At 51.8% G+C, this 24,504-nt stretch overlaps 1 long non-coding RNA gene across 1 annotated transcript in view; it reads left to right on the plus strand.

Annotated features, from left to right (window-relative positions):
* The first annotated feature begins 18,187 nt into the window (after positions 1 to 18,187).
* LOC141574339 (uncharacterized) overlaps positions 18,188 to 24,504 on the plus strand; it is a 91,305-nt gene continuing 84,988 nt past the window's right edge. The window contains exons 1-2 of the long non-coding RNA XR_012501246.1: positions 18,188 to 18,711; positions 19,915 to 20,451. This is a non-coding gene — a long non-coding RNA (uncharacterized LOC141574339). The remainder of the gene's footprint in view (positions 18,712 to 19,914; positions 20,452 to 24,504) is intronic.

The following is a 24,504-nucleotide window of genomic DNA, read 5'->3' on the forward strand; positions in this document are numbered from 1 at the left end:
CACCTACCTCAGCCCCGGTGCAGGCAAGTCTGCCAGCGTCTCCCCACGTGGGGCTTGCCGTGGCTCACGGGAGGCCACCACAGCTGCCGCTGCTGGTCCTTGTGGCTCACCTATGCCGGGGGACCTCTGTCTCTACTGCTTCATCTACTCACCCTCCCCATGGTGTCAGTGCCATTTTACAGATGAGAAAACTGAGGCCCAAAGAATCTAGTGGCTGGATGCAGGCACTGAATTGTCTTTCAGGAACACATAAGGCTTTTCTTTCCATGCCTGGCACACGTTTGCTGGAAACCTCATGATACTGCCAACATCCAACTGCCTTTGACCTACAAAAATGGCAGTTTAGAGGGTAGGGAGATAGCTCTGTGGTACAGCACATGCTTAGCATGCGCGAGGTCCTGGGTGCAACCCTCAGTACTTCCATTAAAAATAATAATAAAAATTAAAAAATAAATAATTGCTTGAAGTGGCAGTTCCATGCCGTCCAGCCTAATAAAGACCACCTAGTAACAGGAGCCTCTACTGGCTGAGCGGGGCGGGCGCTGTTCTCACATGACCGAGGCAGCTGGGCCAGCCGGTCGCCACGTGTGCAGCGTGAGTGTGTGGGCAGGAGGAATTGCGACAAAGGCTTTAGAAGAGCAGGGTGACCGCGGGCAAAAGAGCCTCACTTGCAGAGAAAAAGAAATCAGCTGGGGCTGGGAGGCTGAGCCCATTTTTAAGCTAAAGATGTAGAAGGACCCATCCCACCTTGGACTTCGCAGATCCTCCTGACGTTGCTTAACCCAAAATTGGGAAACCTGGCCTTTCAGGATGAGTTTAAAAGTATGAATACTGATCAGGCTAGCCACCCGTGCTGACTTCGGCCCCTTGCATGTTGCAGACGGGGGAGATGAGTGTTGAGCATTTAGCCAAGAAGCTACGTCGTAAGTTCCTGATCTTTCTTTCCAATGAATCACAGCCGTTTTCTTCTCTGCTGTTATTTCTTCCTAAAGAGCTTTGTGCTGCCGGCGCAATGTCGCTGAAACCAATTAAAACACTCAAGCTGGTACCTCGCTTTTAACCCATTGCAGATCAGATTTGGTAATACTCTGATTTCAAGTCTCTCGCAGTGGGTAAAGAGGAAAACTCTCTTTTCTGTGAGATTTTGGTTTCGGTGCCTAATTAGGTTCATTCTACCGTTATTGCATTTTAAAAGTAAAACATGATTTTATAATGAACAGTGAAACCACAGACGAGATGGTGTTGCAGCGGCAATCATTCAGATAAGCAAGAAAGTCGTACCAGATGCTCGCCCGAGATCAGACTCAGCAGATGTTCTGATGTCTGGGGTTGTCCCAAACATTCCGCAGTTAAATGACTGGCCTTTCCCTCGATTCTTTACTCTGCAAAGGGAACATTAGAAATGGGAGGGCAGGGATGGGTCAGACTAATCAGAGACTTTTCCAGAATCCAACCCTGGCTGCATTTCTTTTCCAACGTAAAACGCTCTGGGCTGCTTCTTGGCAGCTCTCGACCCCACCCTCCCTCCTCTCTCCTGGCTTTCTGGTTTCTACCCTGGTGCAGACGGAGATGGTCCCCAGAGCCCTGAACGCCAGTCCTCGCCAGAGGAAGGGTCCAGGCTGGCCGCTTCATCCGGCAGATGCTCTGACCAGATCTCCAACCCAATGGTGTGGCATCTTAATGAGGGGGACTCTTGTGGGCAGTGTTTTCTGAGACCTAGGAGGCTCCCCCTCCCCATTACTAAGTGTACTTGCGTGAGCCCAGTTCTCTGAAAACACAGAGGAAAACTTGGCCCCAGGGCTGTGATAGCAGCCAAAGGTGCACACAGCCAGGAGTAAGCCAATGTTGGCCAAAGCCCAGGGCAGGGAGGTGTCGGGGTGGGAGGCAGATTTAAATGTGCTCCAAACATGGGAATGTCACAATTAAAAAAAGAAGAAAATTCTGGAGCAACCAAATTCCCGTGCTTTCCTCGCCCCTCCCCTCTTTCCCTACATCTAGATTGGGATTTTACACTTTTGAAAGAAGACTTTCAAAGACCTTAAAAAAATAAAGTACATTCACTCTATGAATTTCCCTCACTGCAGATCAGTTTCATAATTATCTGGTAGATTGCACGATCAAATGCAGTGACACTGACCAGCTAATAGCCTTTGGGTTGGGCAGATGTGTTGAGCACCTACTGTGCACCAGACACCATCCTGGGTGCTGGGGAGAGAGCGGAGAATGGAACAGACCTCATGGAGTTTCCATGCAGGGAAGGGGAGAGGACAATAAAATAAATAAGGATGGTGATGGGTATTTTGGAGAAAAGAGAGAAGCAAACAGAGGAAGGAGGATGGGTAATTGCAGTTCTAAATGGGGAGCAGAGCGATCTTTGCCAGATTGCCCTCCGGGTGCGCTGGGGTGGGTGTTACTATTTGTGTCCGTTTTACTGGTGCGAGAGCTGAGCCTCAGCCGTGAGGTTGTCTAGAAAGTGGCAGGACTCAGATTTAAATCCAGATTTGCCTGACGCCACTGTCCATGCTCAGCTATTTTTTTATTACTCGGTCCATTATGCTTTTTCCTAATCATTTAGCATGCTTTCTCACATCGTAGCTCCTCCTGCCCACCACACCCCGCCCCCAGCAGAAATTATTGTTCCTTTTATTGGTGAGGAGGTGGAGGCCCAAGAAGCGGTTTGCCGATGGCCCCACCAGCACTGGGCAGCCGGCCGGGATCAGCCGCCTCTGAGCTTGAGGTCAGCAGACCCTCCCACCAGCTCTGTCCTGCTGGGGCCACCGGGCACATCCGACAGAGAAGGACCCTTGTCTCTGGCCAGATCCGTAAAGAGTGAGAGTGACCCCTGACATGATTTGGTCTGGAAGCTCCAGCTTGAGCCGGCCATAAAGCTGCGAGCTTAAGATTTCAGTGAAAATCAGGGCATTTATCACAGGAAACCTTCCTTCACTGCTGTTGACGGAAACCCCTCTATGCCTCATGACCGCAGCTGTAAGTCTTGATTTGTGTTTCAAGCCTCAGGGACAGAGAAGGGGACCAGATCTGTCAAGGGTCCCTAGGAGACAGGCAGCTGCCACTTCGCGTCTCTTCCACTCATCTATTTGTTTCTGTTTTTTAATTAAAAAAAAAAAAACCCAGAGTTGAAGTGGCTGGCTGGAGCCCACCTGCGCTGAGCAGGGCTGGTGTGGATGAGGTGGCGTTCCCAGAGCCCCCTGACTGCCGCAGGCTGGAGGAGCCTGCAGCTGGCAGGGGCCGGTACACTTGGCCGTGGGGAGCCTGAGGCTTTTCTCCGGATGGCTTACCAAGGCCTAACCCAGCCTCCACATAGAGGTTTCCTGGGGGAAGCTTTCCTCCTTTTACATGTGTGTTCAAGTACACTCCCCCCTTTTTTTTAATTAGGAAAAGAATAGATGCTTGTTTTAACAAACTCAACCAATATAGGTGGATACAAATCAAAGGCACCCGTTTCCCTCTCCTCATCCCACATCCTGCAGGGAGAGCCAGGTGGGAGACGCGGGAATAACATCCAGCATTTTCCAATATCGGTTTTGTCTTGTGCTTTCTTTACAAAAAGGGGATTGCTGTATACACATTACTCTCTAACTTGCTTTTCACTTACTCATTTACCATGGATATTTCTCAAAGTCAGTATGAAAATTTAGTCTTTTCCAGATGATTGGAGTAACTTAGCGACCCATCCTGTCAATGCAGGTTTTAAAAATCAACCTTCTTCTTTAAGCAGTGAGACTCGTATCACTCTACCCACTTCACCTTTAAGCTGAATTCCACTTCGGCTGACGTCATTAATTCCCTCCTCTGTTCTCTCCTGGCATCGGTGGGCAACACTACCCCCAGCCTTCCACTTGGTAACACCAGAGTTTTTCTGCGCGTGTCTCCAACCTGCTCTAGATGCTAAACTTCTTGGAAGCAGGAGACGTGTGCTTTCTCCCTCCACCCTGTGCCCAGATACGCACCACGGATTGTGTTTGAGGCTCAGTGGTGGTGATGGTACCTGGAGTGTCCGGTATCCTCTGTTCCCCTGTGCTTTTCACCGGGTTTTGTTCTGTTAGAATTGTTCAATTATTCTGATTGCTATTCTGCTTTGTTTTAAAGGGCATGTTAAATCATGTGGTGTTTCTATTGGACAAAAACAGGTTGACCAAACGCAGCAACATGAAGGGAGGAAACAGATCACAGAAACGACTCTGAAAACATTTGAAATGATCCTGATGTCAGGACAGCCTGAGCAGAGGGGGGCCTGATCAGGGTGATTAAATGACGATTTATGCAAGGGACTGTTGGCACCTCCCACCTGCCAGACCCTGTGTTAGGTGATTAATAGGACAGACCGGCGCTCTTCCAAGACAGGGAGCTCCCGACGCCCACATCCCATCTGAGGGCCTGGGGCATCAGCCTTGACGGGGGGAGTGCAGGGAAGTGTGTTGCTTTTACCCAGGTCATTTGGGGGGACTTTGGCGAGCTCCTGGTGCAAAGTGGGAGGTCACCAGCGCCCACGGAGCTTGGAGACCAGCAGGGGAAATTGCACTGGGAAACTGTCCCGACACTGAGGCCCCGAACAGCAGGGTGGACAGTCTCTCTCCGTCTGAACAAGCTCGCCTCTGTGGAGGAGACCTGGGGGCAGTGTCTGCCCAGAGCCACCACTCTCAGCCCCTTTCTCTGCAGCCACCCCTTTCTAGGAGCTGCTTCTATCCATTGCACCTCACCCCGGGCATCAACAGCCCAGCTGCACCACAGACTTCCTTCCTCCTTGGCAGGTCACCCACAGCCATGACGTACCCTGTCAGTGACATGAAGGCCATGGTGCCCAGTGATACCCAGAGATGCCCAGCAATGCCCAGTGATGTCTGATGGTGACTGTAGTGCCCAAAGATTCTCAGTGGAGTCCAGTGATGCCTGGTGGGAAGGGCCCCTTCCACAGCCCCAGCACCAGCCCACTCTGGGCGCACTTCCCTGGCCACACAGCCAGGAAGACTCCTGGCTCCCTGCCCCCTCACCTCCCTCAGATCTTCCCCACTCAAGCCCCACGTGCCCCTTACCTGCCCCGCCCTCATGCTCCAGCGTTTCCACCCGGCTCATGCTTGTGGACAGTTGTCATTACTCCAAGCCATCCGTGTTTAGCTCTCGTAAAGCCTTCCTGACAAATCCGTTCAGCTCCTTCCTTAATCATCCTGTTGCAATTCTCTAAACAACCTCCAATTTGTTGACATCTCCAGGATGTGCAGCCAAGAGCTGCGCACAGAGTCCAGGTGCAGTTTCAACAGCCCCAGATAAGGAGGGGCTGGGGGGCAGCACCCCCAGCCCGGGCCGAGTCCACGCGGACAAAGGCAAGGGGAAGGGGGCCCGCCACCCCAGTAATTTTCACCCGCGCAGATGGCAGTGTGGAAGATGCCACCTGGCCTCCGTGTTCAGGTAGTTTTATGAAGCCCTCACTTACAATTCAGTGGCTGCATGTTCATCGTAGGAAAAACGAGAATCCATACACGCAGAAAGAAAAAGAGGGCAAGACGTCTGCAGCGCCAAGCCACAGACCCAGCCGGCACCGACGCCGGGCCCCACAGCCAGCCCTGGGCCAGGGAGAGTGCGCAGATCCCGGCGTTAACCGCCTGGGTCCAGGGCGCTGCAGCTCTATCTGCCTCAGTTTCCTCGTTCTGAACGGGCTCTCACTAGAGTCCCGGTGCTGCTCCTGACTCAGACGTGACCAGATGACCTGACGCAGCAGAGCTGCAAGAACCACGTCTCACGCTCCTGGGTCCACGATCTTCCCTCCTTCCGGCACGTTCCCTGAGCAGCTATCCTTCTAAAAACTGGATTATGCTATTTATAGTGTCTCCCTCAACTTGCTTTTTAAAAATCTTACAGCATACTTGGACTTTTTATGTCCATAAAGACTCTTCCTCAAATTATATTTAACAGCACAGGATGTTCCAGAGTCTGAAGGCAGCGTGCTGGGTAACACTTTCTATATTGTTGGATTCTTAGGTTTTGACAACTACGGAAGGCTTTGGTGGCCATCTCCGCAGCCAGAGCTGTGCCCACGCCTCACTTAGGTCCCCAGGGCCGTGCCTGGAAATGCAGGCATGTGAACGAACACACTGCCAAACCGCCCTTCCAGAAGGTTCCAACCACCCATACACCCCAGCAGTGCAGGAGTGTGTCCGTCTCGGTGACAGACTTTTGAGAGCCTGATTTCCCCAGGCGCTGTCCTTCAGGAGTCTGGAGGAGCAGAGACCACAGGCCGCTCAAATAATTTGCAGTGAGTAGTTTTCCGCCGCCCAGCTCAGGAGGAAGTCGCCCTTTCATAAAACCTGCTTGGGTTCCTTAAACTGCAGTGCGTCTGAACCGCGGGGAGCTTGTTCACAAGGGGCAGGGGGGTCCTGGCCTTTGCCTGGGAGCTGCAGAGCAGCCTGGGAGTCCCAGATACTGATGCCAGCTCTTAGGGGTCCCACTCTGGGAGGCACGCCAGTCAGACCCCCAGTGCTGCTTGGACAGGCAGGGAGTCTCCAGAAAGGCTAGTTCTTGCCTTTGAATGTTCATGTCGACTTTTGCTCGACAGTCGAAGCAGCAGCAGTTTCCACGTGGCTGGGCATCAGCTGCGGGTGCCCAGGGCCCGTGAGGCAGGAGAGATGTTTTGCCAGAAGAAAGTTGACTATTCCTAAGGACATGCAAGGTTCTTCCTTTTCCCCACAGCGTGTCCCTCTCTCATGAGTGAGCGACTTGTGCATTTTGGGACTGGATGGGATTGAACAGAGCCGAGGCCAGGGCTGCCCGGATTTCCCATTTCCAGAGGAAGCCTAACGTGGTCACATGGGCGGCTGTGGGGCTCCAGGGCTCAGGATGCTGGCAGCCTGGAGAACATGTGAGAGCACAGGGACCTGGGCCTGGAGCTGGTGCTTCATACAGCGAGGGGGGACCGATGGACAGAGAGACACCCGAAAGAGGGGTGGGGAGAGAGAAACTGAAGGAAGAGAGAAGAGGGGGAGTAGGGAGGGTGGGGAAGCTCACACGCAGACAGACAGACAGAGACAGTCGGAGCAGAAGCAGAAAGAGAAACAGATGGAAGGAGAGAACAGGGCAGAGCCAGAGAGAGACCCCAGAATGGTGGTCAGCCCCTCCTGGCCTTCGTCCGTGAGCCGCTCACGTTTCCTCTCCCCGCTGTGTCTGTCCCCACATGTGGCAGGTCCTCAGGCTGCAGCCCCCGTCATCCTGTGTAGACAACAGGAGCACAACCCTGAGAAATGCAGCCTTTGTAGATTTTTGCAACCTTCTGAGGAAGTTTCCACGGGCAGCTCCATCCAACAGCGTCCAGCTTGCCTGTGGGCATTGCTTTAAAAACCCTGGGGCCACTGCTTGAATCCACCCACACGGATCTGGGGGACCCAGACCCTGGCTCTTCACCCCAGAGCCTTGGACACAGCAAGAGAACCTGGCATCCCATGGGTTTCCAGTGGGACCGCCTGGGTGGACGAGGGGTGCGGTCCCCCATCCCAAGTCAGGGGACCCCACAGCTCCTGGGACAGAGGGGGGCCTCGGCGAGTTATTAGTATAGTGCGACTCTTTGGGGTCTTTTCTGGGAGGAGACACCCAAAGAGCCACCTTTTGCAGACACGGACAACGGAGCCAGAGGGCTCGTGGGTTTCAGCTGACTGGACGTAAAGCCAGCATCTGTGGGAAACCGCCCGCGCCGCCACCTGCCCTGGGGCGCGCAGGGGCTCCGCCACGGAAGTGCCGGCTTAGCGCAGGTGCCGCGCGCCCGGAGAAGGCCTTGGAGGCTGGCGCAGCCAGAACACCGAGGCTGGGGGCAGGTGTGGGCCAGTCAGCGTGAATGGGCTGGGATGCTGAGGAGGAGGGGGAGGAGGGGGAGAGGAGAAGGGAAGGGATAGGGCAGAGGGGAGGGGGGCGGAGGAGGACGTGGGGGAGGAGGGGGGAGGGCGGAGGGAGGCAGAACTTGATATACAAGCTGCACTTGGGAAAAAACACCTCTGCTCAGTTTTCCTCGAAATATCCCAGGAGCCGACAGCGAGGTGCTCCTCCGTGTCTGAACAGCCCCGCAAACCCTCCGTTAGCTCTGCGAAGTGGCGGGATGAGACTCGGTATGCCTGCCGTCCCTTCCGGCGGGGACACTCTGGAATTCCGTGAAGTCACCCCGACCCCGGGTCACACTCAGGCTAGCGACACCCAGCGAGCGCTGCCCTGTGTGCGCACTGCACCAGCAGCGAATGAATATTATTTCATTACAAGAACAAATCATTATTATTGCCCAGTGGAGGGCCGACGGGGCCCGAGGGTTATTGAAAACATACTTCCGAGGGCTATGAGCTCCCAGACGTGGATCGCTCCTCCGGGCAGCCGAGCCTGGAGAAATCCACTTTTTATTACCAATCGGCATTGGCTTAATGCACCATAGCTGTCTTACCACATTTAAAGAACTTGTCTACTTAAGATATTTAATTTAAAGTGATATCCTTAATTTCCTCATGGTTTCCAAAGTTTACGTTAACTTTAACGTACTAGTTTGCAAATGCACTCTCTCTTTGATTACCTCAAGTCAAATTCTACACGTTTAGCCCCAGTTACTTCAGGGATGATACCCAAGCTTGGCTTTATCAGCACTGCCTGGTCCTCCCACACCAGAGTGATAACAGGCCTGTGCGTCAGGCCAGGGCTTCAGACACACAACAGCTACACTGCCCGCTGACCCTGAACTGACCTAGCACCTGACACAGGGCAAGGTCTAAATGCATCCCCTCCTGGTGTTCGCCCAGAACCTAGGGGGCGGGTGCCATCGTTCACCCGCTTGCCCAGGAGGAGGATGAGGCCCTGGTCACACAGCTGCCCTTTTAAATGTGGTGCCCACCTGGACAGACGTCATGCCGTGGCCCCAGCAAAGGGCACACTGGAGAATACCCAGCACTGCCAAAGTGTGGCCCAGCAATCGGTCACGTGGAGCCTTTGGGGGTGGGGTGGGGAAGATCTGGTAGCATCCAGCCCCTACTCTGCAGACAAGCACACCCACGCCCAGGACGCCTGCCTTGCCCAGGTCACTTAGCTAGAGGCCATGTCCACTTGGGAATCTCTGAGGCCAGCGTCCGAGCCCTCCCTCCATGCCCCTCTCCCCGGGTGGACACAGTCCTTCTTGTGCTCCTGCCAATGGGGGCCACTGGAGATGGGCAGGAGTGAGCTTGGGAGTTTGCTGCACTGGTCAGAAGGGGCAGGACAGGTCTCCCCTTTGAATCTGACAGCAGAGTCCGAGGGCTCAAGACCCATGCTGTGGCAATGCCCCCTGTCTGCACCTGGCGCAGCCCCAGGGCCGGGGGAGCAGCCAAGTGCCAGCACATGTTGTCTCTACACGTGGGTTATCTGACTTGACGGAGTCGTATGAGTTCATCACGGTTTATCTGACTGGCCATCGTCATCCCCTTGCCCGAGTATCTTCTGGTTCGTTCTGTGTAAACATCTGTGAATAGATGATTTTTTAAATTTTAGATGAGAAAAATGAGTTTTACTTTGAGGTGTGTGACTTTCTGTAGAAGAGCGTGACATACGAGGCTCACAGCACAGTGAGTGACTAAGAGCATCGATTCCGGGGCTGAGCAGCTGGGTCTGGTCCACCGTTCACAAGCCTGGGCGCCCAAGACCAGCTGTGAGCCTTTTCCTGTGCCTCCGTCTCTTCCTCTGCCGGGCGGGGGTCACGAGAGCTACACGGTAGGGCTGTCGTGAGGACTGGATGAGCTCTGTGTGAGTGCTTACCAACGCCCTGATCTTAGTGACTGTCATGTCAGCATGCGGCTTATTATTATTATTATTAATTAATCAAGGGGGAGGGTATAGCTCAGTGACAGAGCACATGCTTAGCATGCTTGAGGTCCTGGGTCCAATCTCCAGTACTTATCTTTAAAAATTAAATAAATAAATAAATCTAATTACCTTCCCCCTGAAAAAAAATTTTTAAGATACGTAAATAATAATTAATCAACAAGAATACTGCATTATGCCAGGATTCTGGTCAAACACGACCTCAAAAATCAGAACCCTCATGCAGGGCTGGTGAGGCTATGAAACGGAGCCCTACCTGAAGAACTTCCTTCCAGATGCCTGAAGTCCTCAGAGTGTGTGGCTGTCTCAGTTCCGCGGCTAGGTAGTGGGTTTTCTCCTTTTCTGAACAATGGATTCCATTTAGAATATGAAACTGTAACATAAATGACTCCCAGACTTGGAGTCAGGAAAATCAAATCATATTTCTTTCATCCATTCTTCTCGAAGTATCCAGCCACCGACCTTTATCCCAGCATTCCGTTTGCATCTCAGGATCTTCCACGAGAACTCATGAGACACTTCCTCACAAGTGAGGTACAGAGTGTGCCCCGGCGGGAGCCGGGTCCAGGGCATTTCTGTGCTTTATTTCCTTTTCTGTGAGGCAGGCACCCCAATTTAGAGGTAGAGAAACTGAGGTTTTCAGGAGTTTGGTGGATTTTCCAAGAGCACACGTGGAGCCTGGGTGCTGCAGCCGGGCCTGCCACGACAAGGGAGTGAGGTGACTGACTCTCAGAGACGGGCCTGCGTGCTAATGTTTCATGGAGGGAAAGGAGTCGTGTCACTCTTGATCCCATCAGACAGCTCACGAGGCGTGGAACCGCGCAGGAGAAGCACGTGTGACTGTTTTCGCTCTCCCCTGAACAAGGCTGTGCCCGCTTGTAGCCCTTTTAAGCATGCTAACATGCATTGCAGATTTACACAGCTTGTAAAATCATCTGAAACTTTTGGGGGGGGGTTGGGTAACTCCTTCCTCTGCGATGCACTCAATGTCTTAAGTTTCTGAGAGAATTTTATAGTTTCTCAACTTTAGCAAAAACAAACATTTTCCCTGTTGAATGTCAACAGAGATTGCTCAAAAAAAAAAAAAAGTTTTGTGATCTTCCTAGAATTATGGATTGAAGGGATTCCAGGATAATTTTGGAGTTGGGTCACAGAGGAGCCTGTTAATTAACCCTGAGACCTGAGAATTCCTGAGGGGCTCAGTAAGGGCTGAGGGGCTGGGAACCCCTGAAGTTTGCGTGGACTCCGGGATTGCCCTCTCCGGCACAGGCTCCATGCTTCCTTTCCTCTCGTTCTCCACGCAGCTCCTGACTCACAGACACAGAAAACAGACCACCCTTAACCCCCTCCCAGCAGGGGCGCCACTCACCACCACCCCTAGCAAGCATGTCCCAGACTTAGCTGGGGACCCCGCCTTGAGTCTCACAAGGAAAGGGGCTGGCCACTCCCCTTCCTCTGGGCACTATCAGGTCAATATTTGGAATCCACCAGGAAGTAGGTACTTGGGTTAACAAAAAATGTCTAATATTTTTGACCTAATTTCAGGAAATCACAAATAACCATTCCAGAGCAGCTATTCTATTTTTTTCCACTGGTAAAGGAAGTCTGCATACTTTAAAACGTTTTTTTAATTATAAAGGAATAATGAAATAAATTATGGCACCTCCAGAAGATGGCATATTAGGCAGCCATTAAAACGATGTTTATAAGGGATCTTTAATGACTTGGGAAAGTGGTTATGAAATACTGACAAGAGCGCAAAGCGCAGTATGGAATTCCTGACGCCGGCTTTGTAAAGGACGCAGCACGTGACACTCACGTTCACTTGAAGAAAAACGGATTGAAAAGAATTTACCACCATGTTAATAGTGGTGACTTCTGAGCAGTGAAATTTAATGTCAACTTAATTTTCCTTTTTCACCTCTCCTAAATTCTCTCGCAAGAAAGAGCCTGATGTTTATAACAGAAACCAAAGGATTACAATAAGACACCATCTCTCCAAGAGAAAAGATGTTGAATTGAGATACAAAGAGAAAGCAGCGATCGTGTTATTAAGTTGGAAGGTTTCAAAATGACCTTTAAAAGCCTAAATCCAAGTCCTCAGGTTTTATTTATACTTTTGAAAAGTAGCAGATCCTGTTCCATATGCGTCTTTATTTCACATGTAAGCAACTGGGTCGAGGCATCAGATTCTCTTTCCTCGTCAGCGGTAAAACATGCGGCCATTTCCATTTCAGACAGCCGTGTGGAGAGTTCTGATTGCTGCCAGGTTCTGCTTCCCGCTCCAGGTGCCTTGGTGGAGAGGTCCAGGGGAGCGAGATTCTAATCCAGTTTGCAGTGTGGCCCAGGGAGAGAGGGACCTGTCCCCATGTGGGCTAATCTCTTCTTGTTTCGTCTAAAAAGCAAGAGAGGTTGACGTTGGCCCTGAGAGGGAGTTTGCAGAAGGTATGGAGTGCAAGATGGCAGGTCACTGCAGACCTGCTTTGCAGGGTGTTCCAGTCCCCGGGTGCCCAGTGGGAAGCGGCTGCCCCTGACCTCCCCAGCCCCAGCCCCAGAGCAGCCCTCGCCAGCCCCACTCCCCCTCGCCCGCTGTTTTTCCCAAGCTGGCGAGTCTGGACGCAGCCCTGGGGTCAGCGCCAAGGCGGGGCACAGCCTCCCTGAGCTCACGCAAGGGCCCTGGCCTGAGGATGGAGTAAACAGACTCTCCTTAAAGGTCACTTCTTCAGGCTCTGGCTCCAGCAGCCGGAGGAAGCTGCAATCATTTTTCAGGGCTGTAAATGCCAGAAGAAAAACGCACTGACTCACAGCTTTCCTCCGTGCCCCTGGTCAGCGAGCGCCTCTCACAAGGCATTTCCTTGCCAAATAAAGCTTCTCCCCCCACTGGCCTGAACCCGGAATAGACCTCAAGTAACCTTTGCTTAAGGGTCTTGGGATGCAAGCTTTTAAACTTAGTTTGCAAGCCATGGTGGTTCCCAGCTAGTGGACTTTACACGAAAAACTTTGGGCCCAGGGTGGCATTTTTACATTAAAAAGGATCACAGTGGGCACTTTTGTTTTGTTTCTAGTTTTGTTTTGTTTGGTTTTTTGGGGTTTTTTCGGTGTTTTTTGGCTGATTGCTGTTTGGTTTGGTTTGCAACAACATGAAAGATTTTATTTCGATGGCCCCACCTTCCTCAGATTAGGAGCCCATAGCTTAACCTGCTACTTGTACATCCTGAGGACAGACGAATGTGTGTCCACTGAGATGAAATTTAGGGATTACTTTCAGTGAGGCTGAGCAGTGTCCTGTCCAACTAAATGTATCCTTCCCACTGTCCAGTTCACAGACATCCGCCTCAAGGATGAATATGCCCGCTTTTTTTTTTTTTAAAACAGGGGGTCACCAGAATTAAATGTTTGCAATACTTATAACAAAAAGTTAGCATATAGAATAACAAATTTTTGAATATTGATGGTTAATTCTTAAGGGATAATTAACAAAAGATGAACATATTGACAAAGAAAAATATAAGAAGATGTTCACACTAAGAATCCACAAAAGATGATAAAACTTGGATAAAGTGGTAGAGAACTGGACACTCGTACCATTCATTCCTCAGGAGAATATAAACAGTTACATCCTTCTGAAACACAATTTAGGCGTGTGCATCAAAATGTAAAATCCATAGCATCCTTGATTTGTAATCCTGATTTTAAAACTATAGCTATAAAATACTATGAAAGTATGTGTGTATACATATATATATATATATATATATAAATGTATGCTTAGTGTAGAATTATTTACATAGCAAAAATATAGGCAATAGCTTAACTGTCCATCAATTGAGAAATGGTTTTAAATAAATAAAGGTATAGTTATATAGTAGAATATTGTGTCACTATGAAATAATGAGTGATTATGTGGATAGGTTATTATGTGAAAACAATCAGTTCCACATCTTTAATTCAAGGCAGCATGTGATGGGTCACAAAAGATACAAAACTGCCACAGAGAAAGAGCCTTCATTGCTGGTTGGAATACATTTTTTTTCTTGGTCACTTAGGTAACACTGCATCTACACAGAATTCCCTCTGCCCTCTGAAACTCTTCATTATCTCCCTGGAGCAACAGGATAGAAATTTTAGGAAGAAAAGTGTTTCATAAAATAATATTCATACATCTTAAAATGAATTTCTAAATATATTTAAATACCTTGCTGAATGAATATGCCCGCTTTTAAAAAATGCATGATTACTCCTGGCAAAGTACAACTGTTTAATTCATTGGACTAATTCATACTAAAGTGGGGTTGACTGAGGCTAGACCTGAGGACTAATCTGATCTCTAAAAACAGCTCCCAGTCGGGGGAAAGATAGGAGTGAGTGCTTTGGACTAATCTGGGGTCTCTGTCAAGTTAGACTTTTTTTTTCCATATGGGATGTGTGAGCCAGCTGACGGGAGGGAGTCATGGGACACCTTTGAGGCTGGGCTGGCCTCCCGCTTCTCGGGAGCCCCAGCCGCCAGCAGTGCACTGTGCATAAAGCCCAAACTCAGCGAGTGTCTGCTGTGGCTCTAGTTTTCTTGGGCAGCTGAAGATGGTGTCTGTAGCAGAAGTCTTCAAAAATCTGTAGTTACATTTTCTAAGTTAGATTTCAAAGCAGCTTGACGTCTCCTTTGTGAGCCTAAGTGGTGCCATTTCCACGTGTTTGAGAAACAGCACAACTCAGCCACTCACCCTGCTGCTTTATAGCTGTGGGACCATCCACGGGTTCCTTCACCTTTGTGTCTCAGTGACCTCGACTGGAACAAAGATGAATGTAGCCAAACGTGCATCCAGCATTGCTGGAGGCTTGAGACCCTTGCTCCCTGAAGGGCTTACTTAGTGCCATTTGTACTACGGCAGGGCGATTCCAGACGTCCTGTATTTTAAGGGTTAACAAAGCAGAGCTGGGAAGGCAGCAGACCATCTTGGCGCGGAGCTCCCCATCAAAGGGAGTGTTCAAACACCAGATTCAGGGTGACTTGTTTTGAGAGAAACAGTTGGGCTGATTCAAGTATTCGATGGATGGAGGTGTGGAGGGGGTGGGGCATGACCATTAAAGACCTTTGCATCATGAAGATCTAGGGCTAAACAGCTGCTCCAGTTCACAGGGGCAAAATGACAGAGGGAAACAGGCGGAAGAGTGACAGTGAGATGCTCCTTTGTGCCTCCAGTATTGGCACATGGGAAGGACCGGCGGCGCCCAGCGTGAGGCAGGAATGGAACGGGACCCAGCAGTAGCTGGTTTGTGGAAGGAAAATCGGCAATCCCTTGTTTGTGGACGGTTTGCTCTGACACATCACTATTTTGAACACCAAAGCTTTATATTCCAGGAATTGGAATATAGAAATATATTCTACGAATATATTCAGGAATATATTCCAGGAATTGACCCCAGGAGATACTTAGGCGGATCCTCAGTGCAAAGGATGTTCATTGCAGCGTGGTTTGTAACATGTAATAGCAAAACTTGGGAAAAGTCTGAATGCCACCGTTGGAGTTTGTGGGACACGACAGGAATATGTGTAGATGATGTGGATCTGTATTTACTGACATGAAAATACATCCGGGCCTTACCGCGGAGCTAACAAGAGAAGCAAGTCTACAGCAGCACGTGGGGTACCATGCCACCTTTGTAAACTAGTATACGTTGATCTCTCTGGGTATAATTTGCATAGACAAACGTTTAAGGAAATTTTACCAAAATATTATTTCTGCATAATGAGGTTTTAGACAGACAATCATTACTTTTTCTTTACATTTTGATGCTTTTTTCGGGCAATTTATAATAAGAAACTTTTATAAGAGCTTTAGAGGACTATTTATGTCCAAATTTTGCAAATAAAAATGGAATAACTCACTGAGCCCTGCAGAAACTCTCTAAGCTATCCCGCCTGGCCTGGTCCATCTAATAAGATGACATTCCAGGACAGGGAGCTTGCGGTGGCAGTGGAAGACAGTTGACGGATGGCAGAGCCCTCCAGCCTATCTGGGCTGATGGGCTGATAACCCCTCACACGGCCTGGCTCACTCTGGACCACAGGGCTGGCTGCAGACCCCGCAGTCCCCAGCCTCCCTCCGAAGTAAACAGGAAGCAGAACCAGCGCTGGGAGCTGGCGGGGGACCTGGCTTCCCTGCCGTGAGCGGAGCAGATCTGGGTCCCCGGCGCTCGAAGCACAGCCTGAAATTCCCAGGAAAAAGGCGGCAGGCTTGGATGCTGGAGGCGGTGGGGGCGTGAGTCGTGAACTAAGCTCCTGAGCTTCTCCCGACAGGGAGGGACCGCGGGGAAACAGTCAGACGGAGATAGACAGAGGGGGACATGAGGGGACCGTCGAACAGAGGAACAGGGACAGAGAGAGACAGAGACCGACGAAGGGAGAAAAAGGGGGTCAGACCCACTTTATGGCAGGGTCAATTCAGGAAATGAGGATGGGAGTGGGGATATCGAAAGGGAGAACCCTGAAAACTGCAGAGTTGCCCCCTCAGCGTGGAGACGCCGGTTGTGATCACTCACGGCCACCCCAGATGACTAATGCCACCGAGGAGGCCTGGGGTCCTTATTCCAGGGTCCGTCTGGCTGGGCTCAGGCTGAACGCTGGGAAAACAAAATCCCATTTGTTCTGCTTACCATGTGGGATTTCCAAGGTGATGAATGAAGTACAGCCTGGATGTAAAATGATTAAAAATCATAAAGTGCTGCGCTAGTGCACAGCATCCCGTTTATATTCTAGAATTACTTTGAGTAAATTAAACCAAATTGCAGGTCACTCTGAGCTGAAGAATAAAAACAAACAAACTCACAGAAATTACCTGTCCGAAAATGTTCTAAAAAAATCTCACGAAAGCATCCTCTTTGTAAGGTTCATTTTGTTTTCCATTCATTCATTCACAATTATTTATCAATTTCTTCCTGAGTTCCAGACTGTCCTATCCCAGAGGACAGTGTGGTGAACAAAAGACAGAAATCTCTGCCTCCCCAGGGTTCATTTTTGGCGGGAAACAGAACAAACTTGTAGAAAATGTGGCCCCATACAGCCACAGCAGCCTGGGGGGTGATCAGTACTGAAGGAGTGGCCATCAGAGGATGGTCCTCATTCCAGGACAGGGGACACAACGGATGCTGGTGAAAACCCAAGCTGAAGTGGACCCAAGGCCTGGAACTGAGCCCCTAATGTCAAGCGTCTGCGTCCACACTGTGCGTGTGCACACACAGATGCCCTCCGACCCCCCGGGGTCCTGACTGCAGAGGGCAGCCCAGCTCCAGCGCCCACAGGTAGCTCCTCAGCTGGTGTATTTCCAAGGAGAGCAGCTCTTGAAGCTGTTCTGTGACAAAAGACACAAAAACATCTATGTGTTACAAGAACACCTGAAGGCAGGATTTATCTGAGTAGGAGTTTTGCAGGACTTTTCATATCATCATCATTTTTGCCAGGCTGTTATTTGTGCAATACTTTGTAAAGATTTTATACTGAGAGTTTGGGAATAGCCTTTCTCCCTACAACGATGACAATAAAAGCCAGCTGACTGTGAGCCAGGGACAATTCTTAGCGCTTGGCATTTATTAACTCATATTATCTTCACAACCATTATTGTCCTCATTTTACAAATGAGAAAATCAACAGAGGCACACAGAGAGGTTAAGTAACTTGCCCAAGGTCACAGAGTGGGCAAGGGGCAGAACTGGGATTTGAACCCAGGCCTGTGGGCTCCATCATCTTGTGTTCACCTTTACCACACTCCAGCTGTGGGTGAGAGTCACTGGTACATGAAGCTGGCTCTGTGTCTGGCTCTGCTGGGTCATCCGTGTTCTCACCTCTAATTAGCTCACATTTTGGGGGGCTAAGTCTCAGCCCCACCCCCAGTCTACTAGTGAAGGGGACACCAAGTAACCTATCCAAGACCACAGACCCAGTGAGTGGAGGGGCTGGGGTCACACCAGGTCTGTGTGACACAGTGGCTGTGTCTTTGCAAAGAAAAATAAAACACAGAGAACACAGAACACAGACAAACAAAATAGCATCACTGTGTTAAATAATTGTGATGTTGATTACATGAGTCTTTGAGGCCTTGGAGAGGATAAACTTTGGGGGAGAAAAACCTACCTAAAAAAGCCACCCAAATCCAAATTAGATTTTCTCCCAAGAAGAAGCAATTTCAGAGAGCTTACGTTCAAAGTCTGTGGCATGCTATAAGTCATGAACGCAGAGACTGTTTCCAGGGAGCCTTTCCCCTTGTCTGCACCGTTCCTGGGAGGGAATTAATCAGGGAGTGTTTACTGCACGCCCCGGAGCTACTCTGAGAATGTGTCCCAGGCCAGCAGAGCGGGGTGAACGGCGCTGCCCCGTCCTCTCGCTGCATGTCCTGCTTAAAGCGCAGCAAGTGAAACTGGTTTGCTTTCCCTCTCCCTGCGCTGTGCCAGCGCCTCTGGATCGCATTAAGCTGCATAAATAACAAGGCTGTTGTCAGATTCCCCGGTGAGGCGAGGGCAGAGGGGGAGCCCCGGGGCATGACCTCCGTGTTTCTCAGCGGGAGCGCAAGCGCCTCCGCGGCCCGCGCCAGGGCTGGGCCGGGGGAGGGTCTGCGCGGCGCTCGCGGGGCGGCCGGACCTGCGGTGGTTCCCGTGCGGGAAGCCACGCGAGATTCCCGCCGCCGCCGCGGGCCGCGAGCCTCCCGGCCGCGCACCTGGGCGCCGAGCTGCGCAGTGCTCTGCGCATGCGCCTCCGGGTCCGCAGCCGTCGAAAGGGGCGTGCGTGGCGGCGACACCTGGACAGAAGCGTGAGTCTACCTGGGACCCAGAGACGCAGGGAAGCTGGCGCCCCCTCTCCCCCGCCGGCCTGCCTTGGGCAGCCGCTTCCAGGTACACAAAAGCCTGCTGCCTGTGAGAAGGCAGGGGTCAGGGCTCTGCTTCCCCGGCTTCCTGGCCTAACCCACCTCCGCACCCTGCTCCCTCGGGCGGAGGGGGCACGCTCACTCGCTCAGCGTGAGGTGGGTGCTTGTCCAGATTGGCTGTTCCTCCAGGTTCTGCCCCCCCTTGGTGGGGGCACTGGGAATTGCTCTACCAATGAACTATATCCCAACTTGTTTCTCCAGTTTTTAAGTGCAATATGTTAGTGGTTTAAAAAAAAAAAGGAAGGAAGGAAAAGGCGTGGGGCGAAGGGAAAGGAGATGGAACTGCTGACCTACTACGTGCTGGGCACGAGCTGCACCTTTCAAAACTCGATGTCCACAACCCTCCTGGTGACAGGGTTATAGGCCCATTTCATGGATGAGCAAACTGAGGTTCAGGGGGATTTGTAATTTGTCTTGATCACACCCACGCGCAGCGTGGGATCCAGCCAGGATTCAACCTGGAAGTTCTAGTGAGAGGAGGCCCCAGAATGAAAAGCACCCTCTTATCACCTTTCTTGGGGACTGCAATGAGATCCTTCCTTCTCCACTGCGTCATCCCTCTACTACTTTAGTCCTGCTCCGTCCCCCTCTTTATATCTGCAAGGCACGGCCTTGCCTGTTTCAGCAAGGAAATGATTTCAGGGTTCCTCCTCCATGGAAAGCCCTTCTTATCCTTGTGATTATTCACTTATAATTTAATACCGTCCCAAGGAACAGGGCAATGTGGTAGAGAGAACTTTGAGGAATGGGACCAGGTCTTTCCTCATGCCCAAGATGGCAGAGCCTCTTCAGCATCTGATGACCTCACCCACGGATTAACAAGGGGCTTCTCCTGCAGTCCCAGGTCTCACTTGGGCTTTGCCTGTGTGACCTCATTCAATCCTCACAGCAACCGTAGGCCCATTTTCCAGACAAAGAAACTGAGTGCAGGTATCCCAGGCAGGTGCTTCAGCGGCCTGGACCTGGGAGGATGACTCAAGAGTCACGGACACATTCCACCTGATGGTGTTCCGGAAGAGTTTCCGGGATATAAGTTCAAACAGAGCCCCAGCCAGGGATGCTCTGACGGCAGGCTCTCCACCCCACCATCCTGTCCGGTTGTATTGGGTGTTCTCCTTGTTCTCTGAGAACCTAACGTATGTCTCTGCTCCTTGTCTGCTTCTCCCTCCAGATGACGAGACCTCTGTCCTTGGTGTCCATTGTTACGTCCTTGGAGTGTGGGCTGGTGACTCCCACAGCAGGTGCTCATTAAACATGGCTGGACAGTGGAGGGAGATGGACAGGGCAGCAGTGCCGAGTTCAGAGGCTTGGCTCACACCTGATTCTCCCAGGGAGGGCTCCCTGAGACCCAGGACTGCAACCTCCCCCATTCTGTGGGGATGGCCCAGGGCTGCCCTCCGTCTGGCTCTGATCTGCGGAACAGCAACCTTGACGGGGGCTTCAAAGCACGTCTGCCAGTAGATCAAGGCTTCTCTCAGCCATGACAGCCCCCATCGCTCACCTCCCCAAATAAACCTGCATAATGAAGACAGATGGCCCTGGTCAGCACTGGCCGTGCTGGGAGCCGAGCAGAGCCTGCAGATGGGGCCGTGGCAGCGCGAGGCCACACACCCCACCCTGGAGCAGTGGTTTGGGGTGTTACCAGGATGGAGACTAGCTGCACCCCCTCCATCACCCTAGGGGGCAACATCTCTATTTGATAAGCCTGGTGAGTCTAAGGAGATGGACCCCCTTCCCAGATTCCTCATTAAGGAAGCATCCGGGGACTTGGGAGCCCCACCCCGGACGTGGAGGAATGGCAGGTGGTGGGGGTGGGTGAAGGGCGGTGAGCGGGGGAGGAGCAGCAGACCCTGAACAACCGCCTTGGCTCACGAGCCTCTCATGTCCACGGGAGAGGGGTCGGCTTCATTGAAGGGGTGGCACAGACGTCAGCTCACACCCAGGACCTCCACTGGTGAGGCTTTCTGGAGGGAGGCAGCTTCCAGCTGTCTCAGGACAGGGAAGGCATGGCTGGCACTCAGCGAGGCCCACCAGGGTCTTGTGCAGAGCCTGGGGAGGATGCAGGCCGCTAGCTGGAGGGAACCGATGGGAGTGCGAGTCCTAGGGGGGTGAGCGCTGGGCCCCAGGAGGCAGCGCCCAGACACCCTGCACACCAACCGCAGTGACCACCCCAGCTCACAGACGGGGAAACTGAGGCCCGAAGGGGCGCAGCCCGCAGAGTGAGACCCCGAGGCACATGCACGCCTGGTTAGAGGGGCCCCACCGGGTGTCTAGACGCTTCTCCCAGCCTCCCGGGGCACAGAGGAAACGCGATGAGGCGAGGCCAGCCTGCGTGCGTTGTGTGTGGGGAGGCAGGCGGGCAGGCGATGCCTGTGTGGTCCGAAGGGGCTTTGTGTGTGTGGTCCGCCACCAGCCCAGCGCTGATCATCTGTCCAAAGGCTGCTAACTGCCTGCCCGGTGACCAGTCTGTTTACTTTAGTCCTGTCTGCACCAACTGAACTCAGAGAGCTGTCTCTCTCCAGCTGGACCTCCTCAGGGGGAGAAGGAGGGCGGGGGAGGGAGGGAGGGATGGGAGAGGGAAGGAGAGGGAGCCCCGGGGAAGGGAGGGGAGGGAGAGGTGGGGGACGGAGAGAGGAGAAAAGGATTTGGAAGAAAGTGACGACACGCGAAGCTCTACACCGGGTAAGCAGTACAGGCAGTTTCCAAGAAATCCAGATGACCACCGAGGGGCCATTGCTCGTTCAGCCTTTCTCTGGCACCTTCCGACCTCGGCCCCTCCCCGCTCCCCGCCCCATCCCCACACACATTTGCTCATTTGGACTGGGGTGATGAATCACCCCTACCGAGTGTGGCTGGAGTTTGGTCTGTGTTCCTCCTCACTCACACGGAAAGATGTCCCGTGGGGACGTGCGGTGTGCATGTCTGCAAACCTGGGTGCAGGGAAGGCTGGCCGGGTGGGAGGTTTGGGCGAGTGTGGGCAGGGTCTGCGCCTGGTGTCTGTCTGTCCATCCCGTGCAGGGATTTCAGCCTTTGCTGGGTTTCCTGAGGGTGGGATGAGGGGGTGTCCCCTGGAGGGAAACCTCCCACGGAAATACATCTCGGAGGTGAGTTTATGCCCTGCGGCCACGCGTGATTTCATTGCTTCAGCGGATGTGTTCAGATGATGTCCCCTCTCAGTATCTTGATACTCAGCTTCAGTTTACATTTACCCCAACCTTACGTTTTCGATTGAGGATTTACTCCTCTTCAATATGTTTCGTATAAATCGTCTCAGTATCATACGCCATCAAGAGGGATGGAAATGAGAGAGACAGAGAGTAGGTTCTAGAAGGTCTGGTTTCAATGGATGTCAGACTGGCACTTTTGTATTGAGGTGAGATCTGCAGTCTGTAAGAAAATGATCAGATGTCATGCGTAGAGAGGTTTCATTCTCCTGAGCTCTCTTTTTTGAACCGAAAGGCATCTTGGCAGTTCGTTAGCTAACCCCCACTGGTTTGCCGTCCCTTCCTGTGGTTTTACACAAAAGCAGAGCCCCCCCCCCCCCCCCCCCCGCCTCCGGACAGACCAGGCGTCTGACTACATCGCCGGTTCCGAACCAGGTGGATTACAAACACACAGCCTGGAGGTGAACAGGCGGTCTCATGGGGCGGCTTGTTTCCCAAAAGAGCAGCAGACTCCTTTTTTTACCCTGAGGTAAAACCCACGTAAGAGAACATTGAAGTGAACAATTCCGCTGCATTTAGCTCCTTCACAATGTCGTACAATCACCGCCTCTGTCTAGTTCCAAAATGTTTTTATATTTCATTCTTTGCAAAAGAACACCCCACAGCCACTAAGCAGTTTCGCTCCAGCCCCTGCCGGCACCTGTAATCTGCTTCCTGTCTCTACAGATTTACCTGGAAAGTCAGGCATTTCTTATTCACCAAAAGTACTGAATGAAAATAGCTTAGTTGTTTTATTAAGATTATGAAAAATCACATACTCATGTAGAAATATCAATCATTACCAAAAATATAAAAAAGACAGTTGAAAAATGCCCCCTCCCAATTTCTAACTCTAAACGACTAAAGGCAGCATTTGGTGGCCCCCAGCCTTCCCTGCTCCAGCTTCTCTCCGTATAAACACTGCCATCACACTTCCTTTTAAAAGCTAGTGGAATCATATTGGACAGCTAGTTTGGAACCTGATTTTTTAACCTAACAATATATGTCAGGGACATATTTTCACGTCGGCACACACAGCTCTCCCTGAGCGTTTTCATCTGCCCCGGCTCCATCCTGCAGACCCACAATTGCTTTAAGCCACCCCCTGGCTGGGTGACTAGGTGCTAGCATCTAGTTTTCATTCAACAGGACTGACTTTCTGGGCTGTTAATTGATTGGATTTAGGGGGCTTGCTCTCTGGCGGGAGGGATTGAGGAAGGATTTAAGAATTCTGGGGAGGAATTCAGGACTTCCTGACACCACCAGTGAGACCCCAGAGACCTGCAGGCACACTCGTGAGGTGCAGCCCCAGCAGAGATGACCCGGTGTTGTTAGAAGGAGTTGCCCAAGGACGGGTGACCTGCCAGCAAGTCCTCCACCATGCGTGCCCAGCATGGGAGCAAGTTGTGCAGCGGTCGGGTGTGGCGATGGTTCTGGGAAGAGAGCAGCATTGAGGGTGAGGGAGGAAGCATCCAGGCCGGCATCGCTTCTGGGATGCTGGCCTGGAGGTGCCAGCTGGCTTGTGCCTGTGTATGTGTGTGTGTGTGAGAGAGAGAGAGAGAGAGAGCCAGAGAGGAGAGAGACATTCCCCTTAAAGGGAAGGACGTGTGGGTTTTCCAAAATCCTCTTTCGAACAGGGTAACTCAGTTCTGCAGTTTGCCTTTGTAATGTAAATGGTTGCACTAGGAGATTTTTTAAGCCAGTTATTTTGCCAGAGTTCTCTCAGATATGTGCTTTCTCTCTCCACCTCTTGGAATTTTCTGGGGCCCAGACAGTCTTGGCTCCTCTGGGAAGGAGGCCTCCTGGGCCCCCAGGGCTGATCCAGGCTGAACCGTGCATTTGCTCCTGCCCATACAGCTCACACGTACAGCTTTGGGATGCCTCCCCATCCCGTCGTTTCACCTTTCCTGCCATATTCGCGCCTCCCCAGTAAGTGGCAAGCTTGGAGGGCGAGGCTCTCTTAGGACTTGGCCCTTGGCACGTGGGTGATGGTCTGGGAGTCGAACGCTTAGTCTGAGGCTACAAAGCCCTCAGAAGCGCCTCTTGTGTTTCTGAGGACACTGAGGTTCAGAGAGGTGAGTATTCATGGGGCCGGGGGCGAAGGGGAGGGAAGAAGGACCCTCGCCTCGCGGACAGAATTGAAGGAGTTGTGGGGAAACAGCCGTGAAGAATGCCCTAGTCCAGGGACAGCGGTGGTGGAACCGGGACAGACATCAGCCTTCCGGGGGGACAGCTTTTCTCTTATGCTGTTGGCCCAGAGTTGTAACTGCCTCCCAGACCCCCGAGTCTCCCTGTGACATAGCACTGATCTGCCGGGGGGTTCCTTGGGTTCTCGGTGGAGCAGATGGAGAGACGGGTGAACTCTGCTGAGGCACCATCAGCACTCAGGGGACTGCGCACAGAAGTCAGTCTTTCTGCTTGCTCGGTCCCGTCCCCTCTGGACCTCCAGCGCCTGTCTGGAGACGTCCCGAGATGTTCGAGGTTCACAGTGCGCTTAAAACTTCCTGGCGTCGCATTGCTGTCAGTGCAGGGCCTGTCGGCGCAGGGCCTTGCGACCC

The sequence above is a fragment of the Camelus bactrianus genome, chromosome 21 (assembly GCF_048773025.1).
Source record: "Camelus bactrianus isolate YW-2024 breed Bactrian camel chromosome 21, ASM4877302v1, whole genome shotgun sequence".
Classification (NCBI taxonomy): Eukaryota; Metazoa; Chordata; class Mammalia; order Artiodactyla; family Camelidae; genus Camelus; species Camelus bactrianus.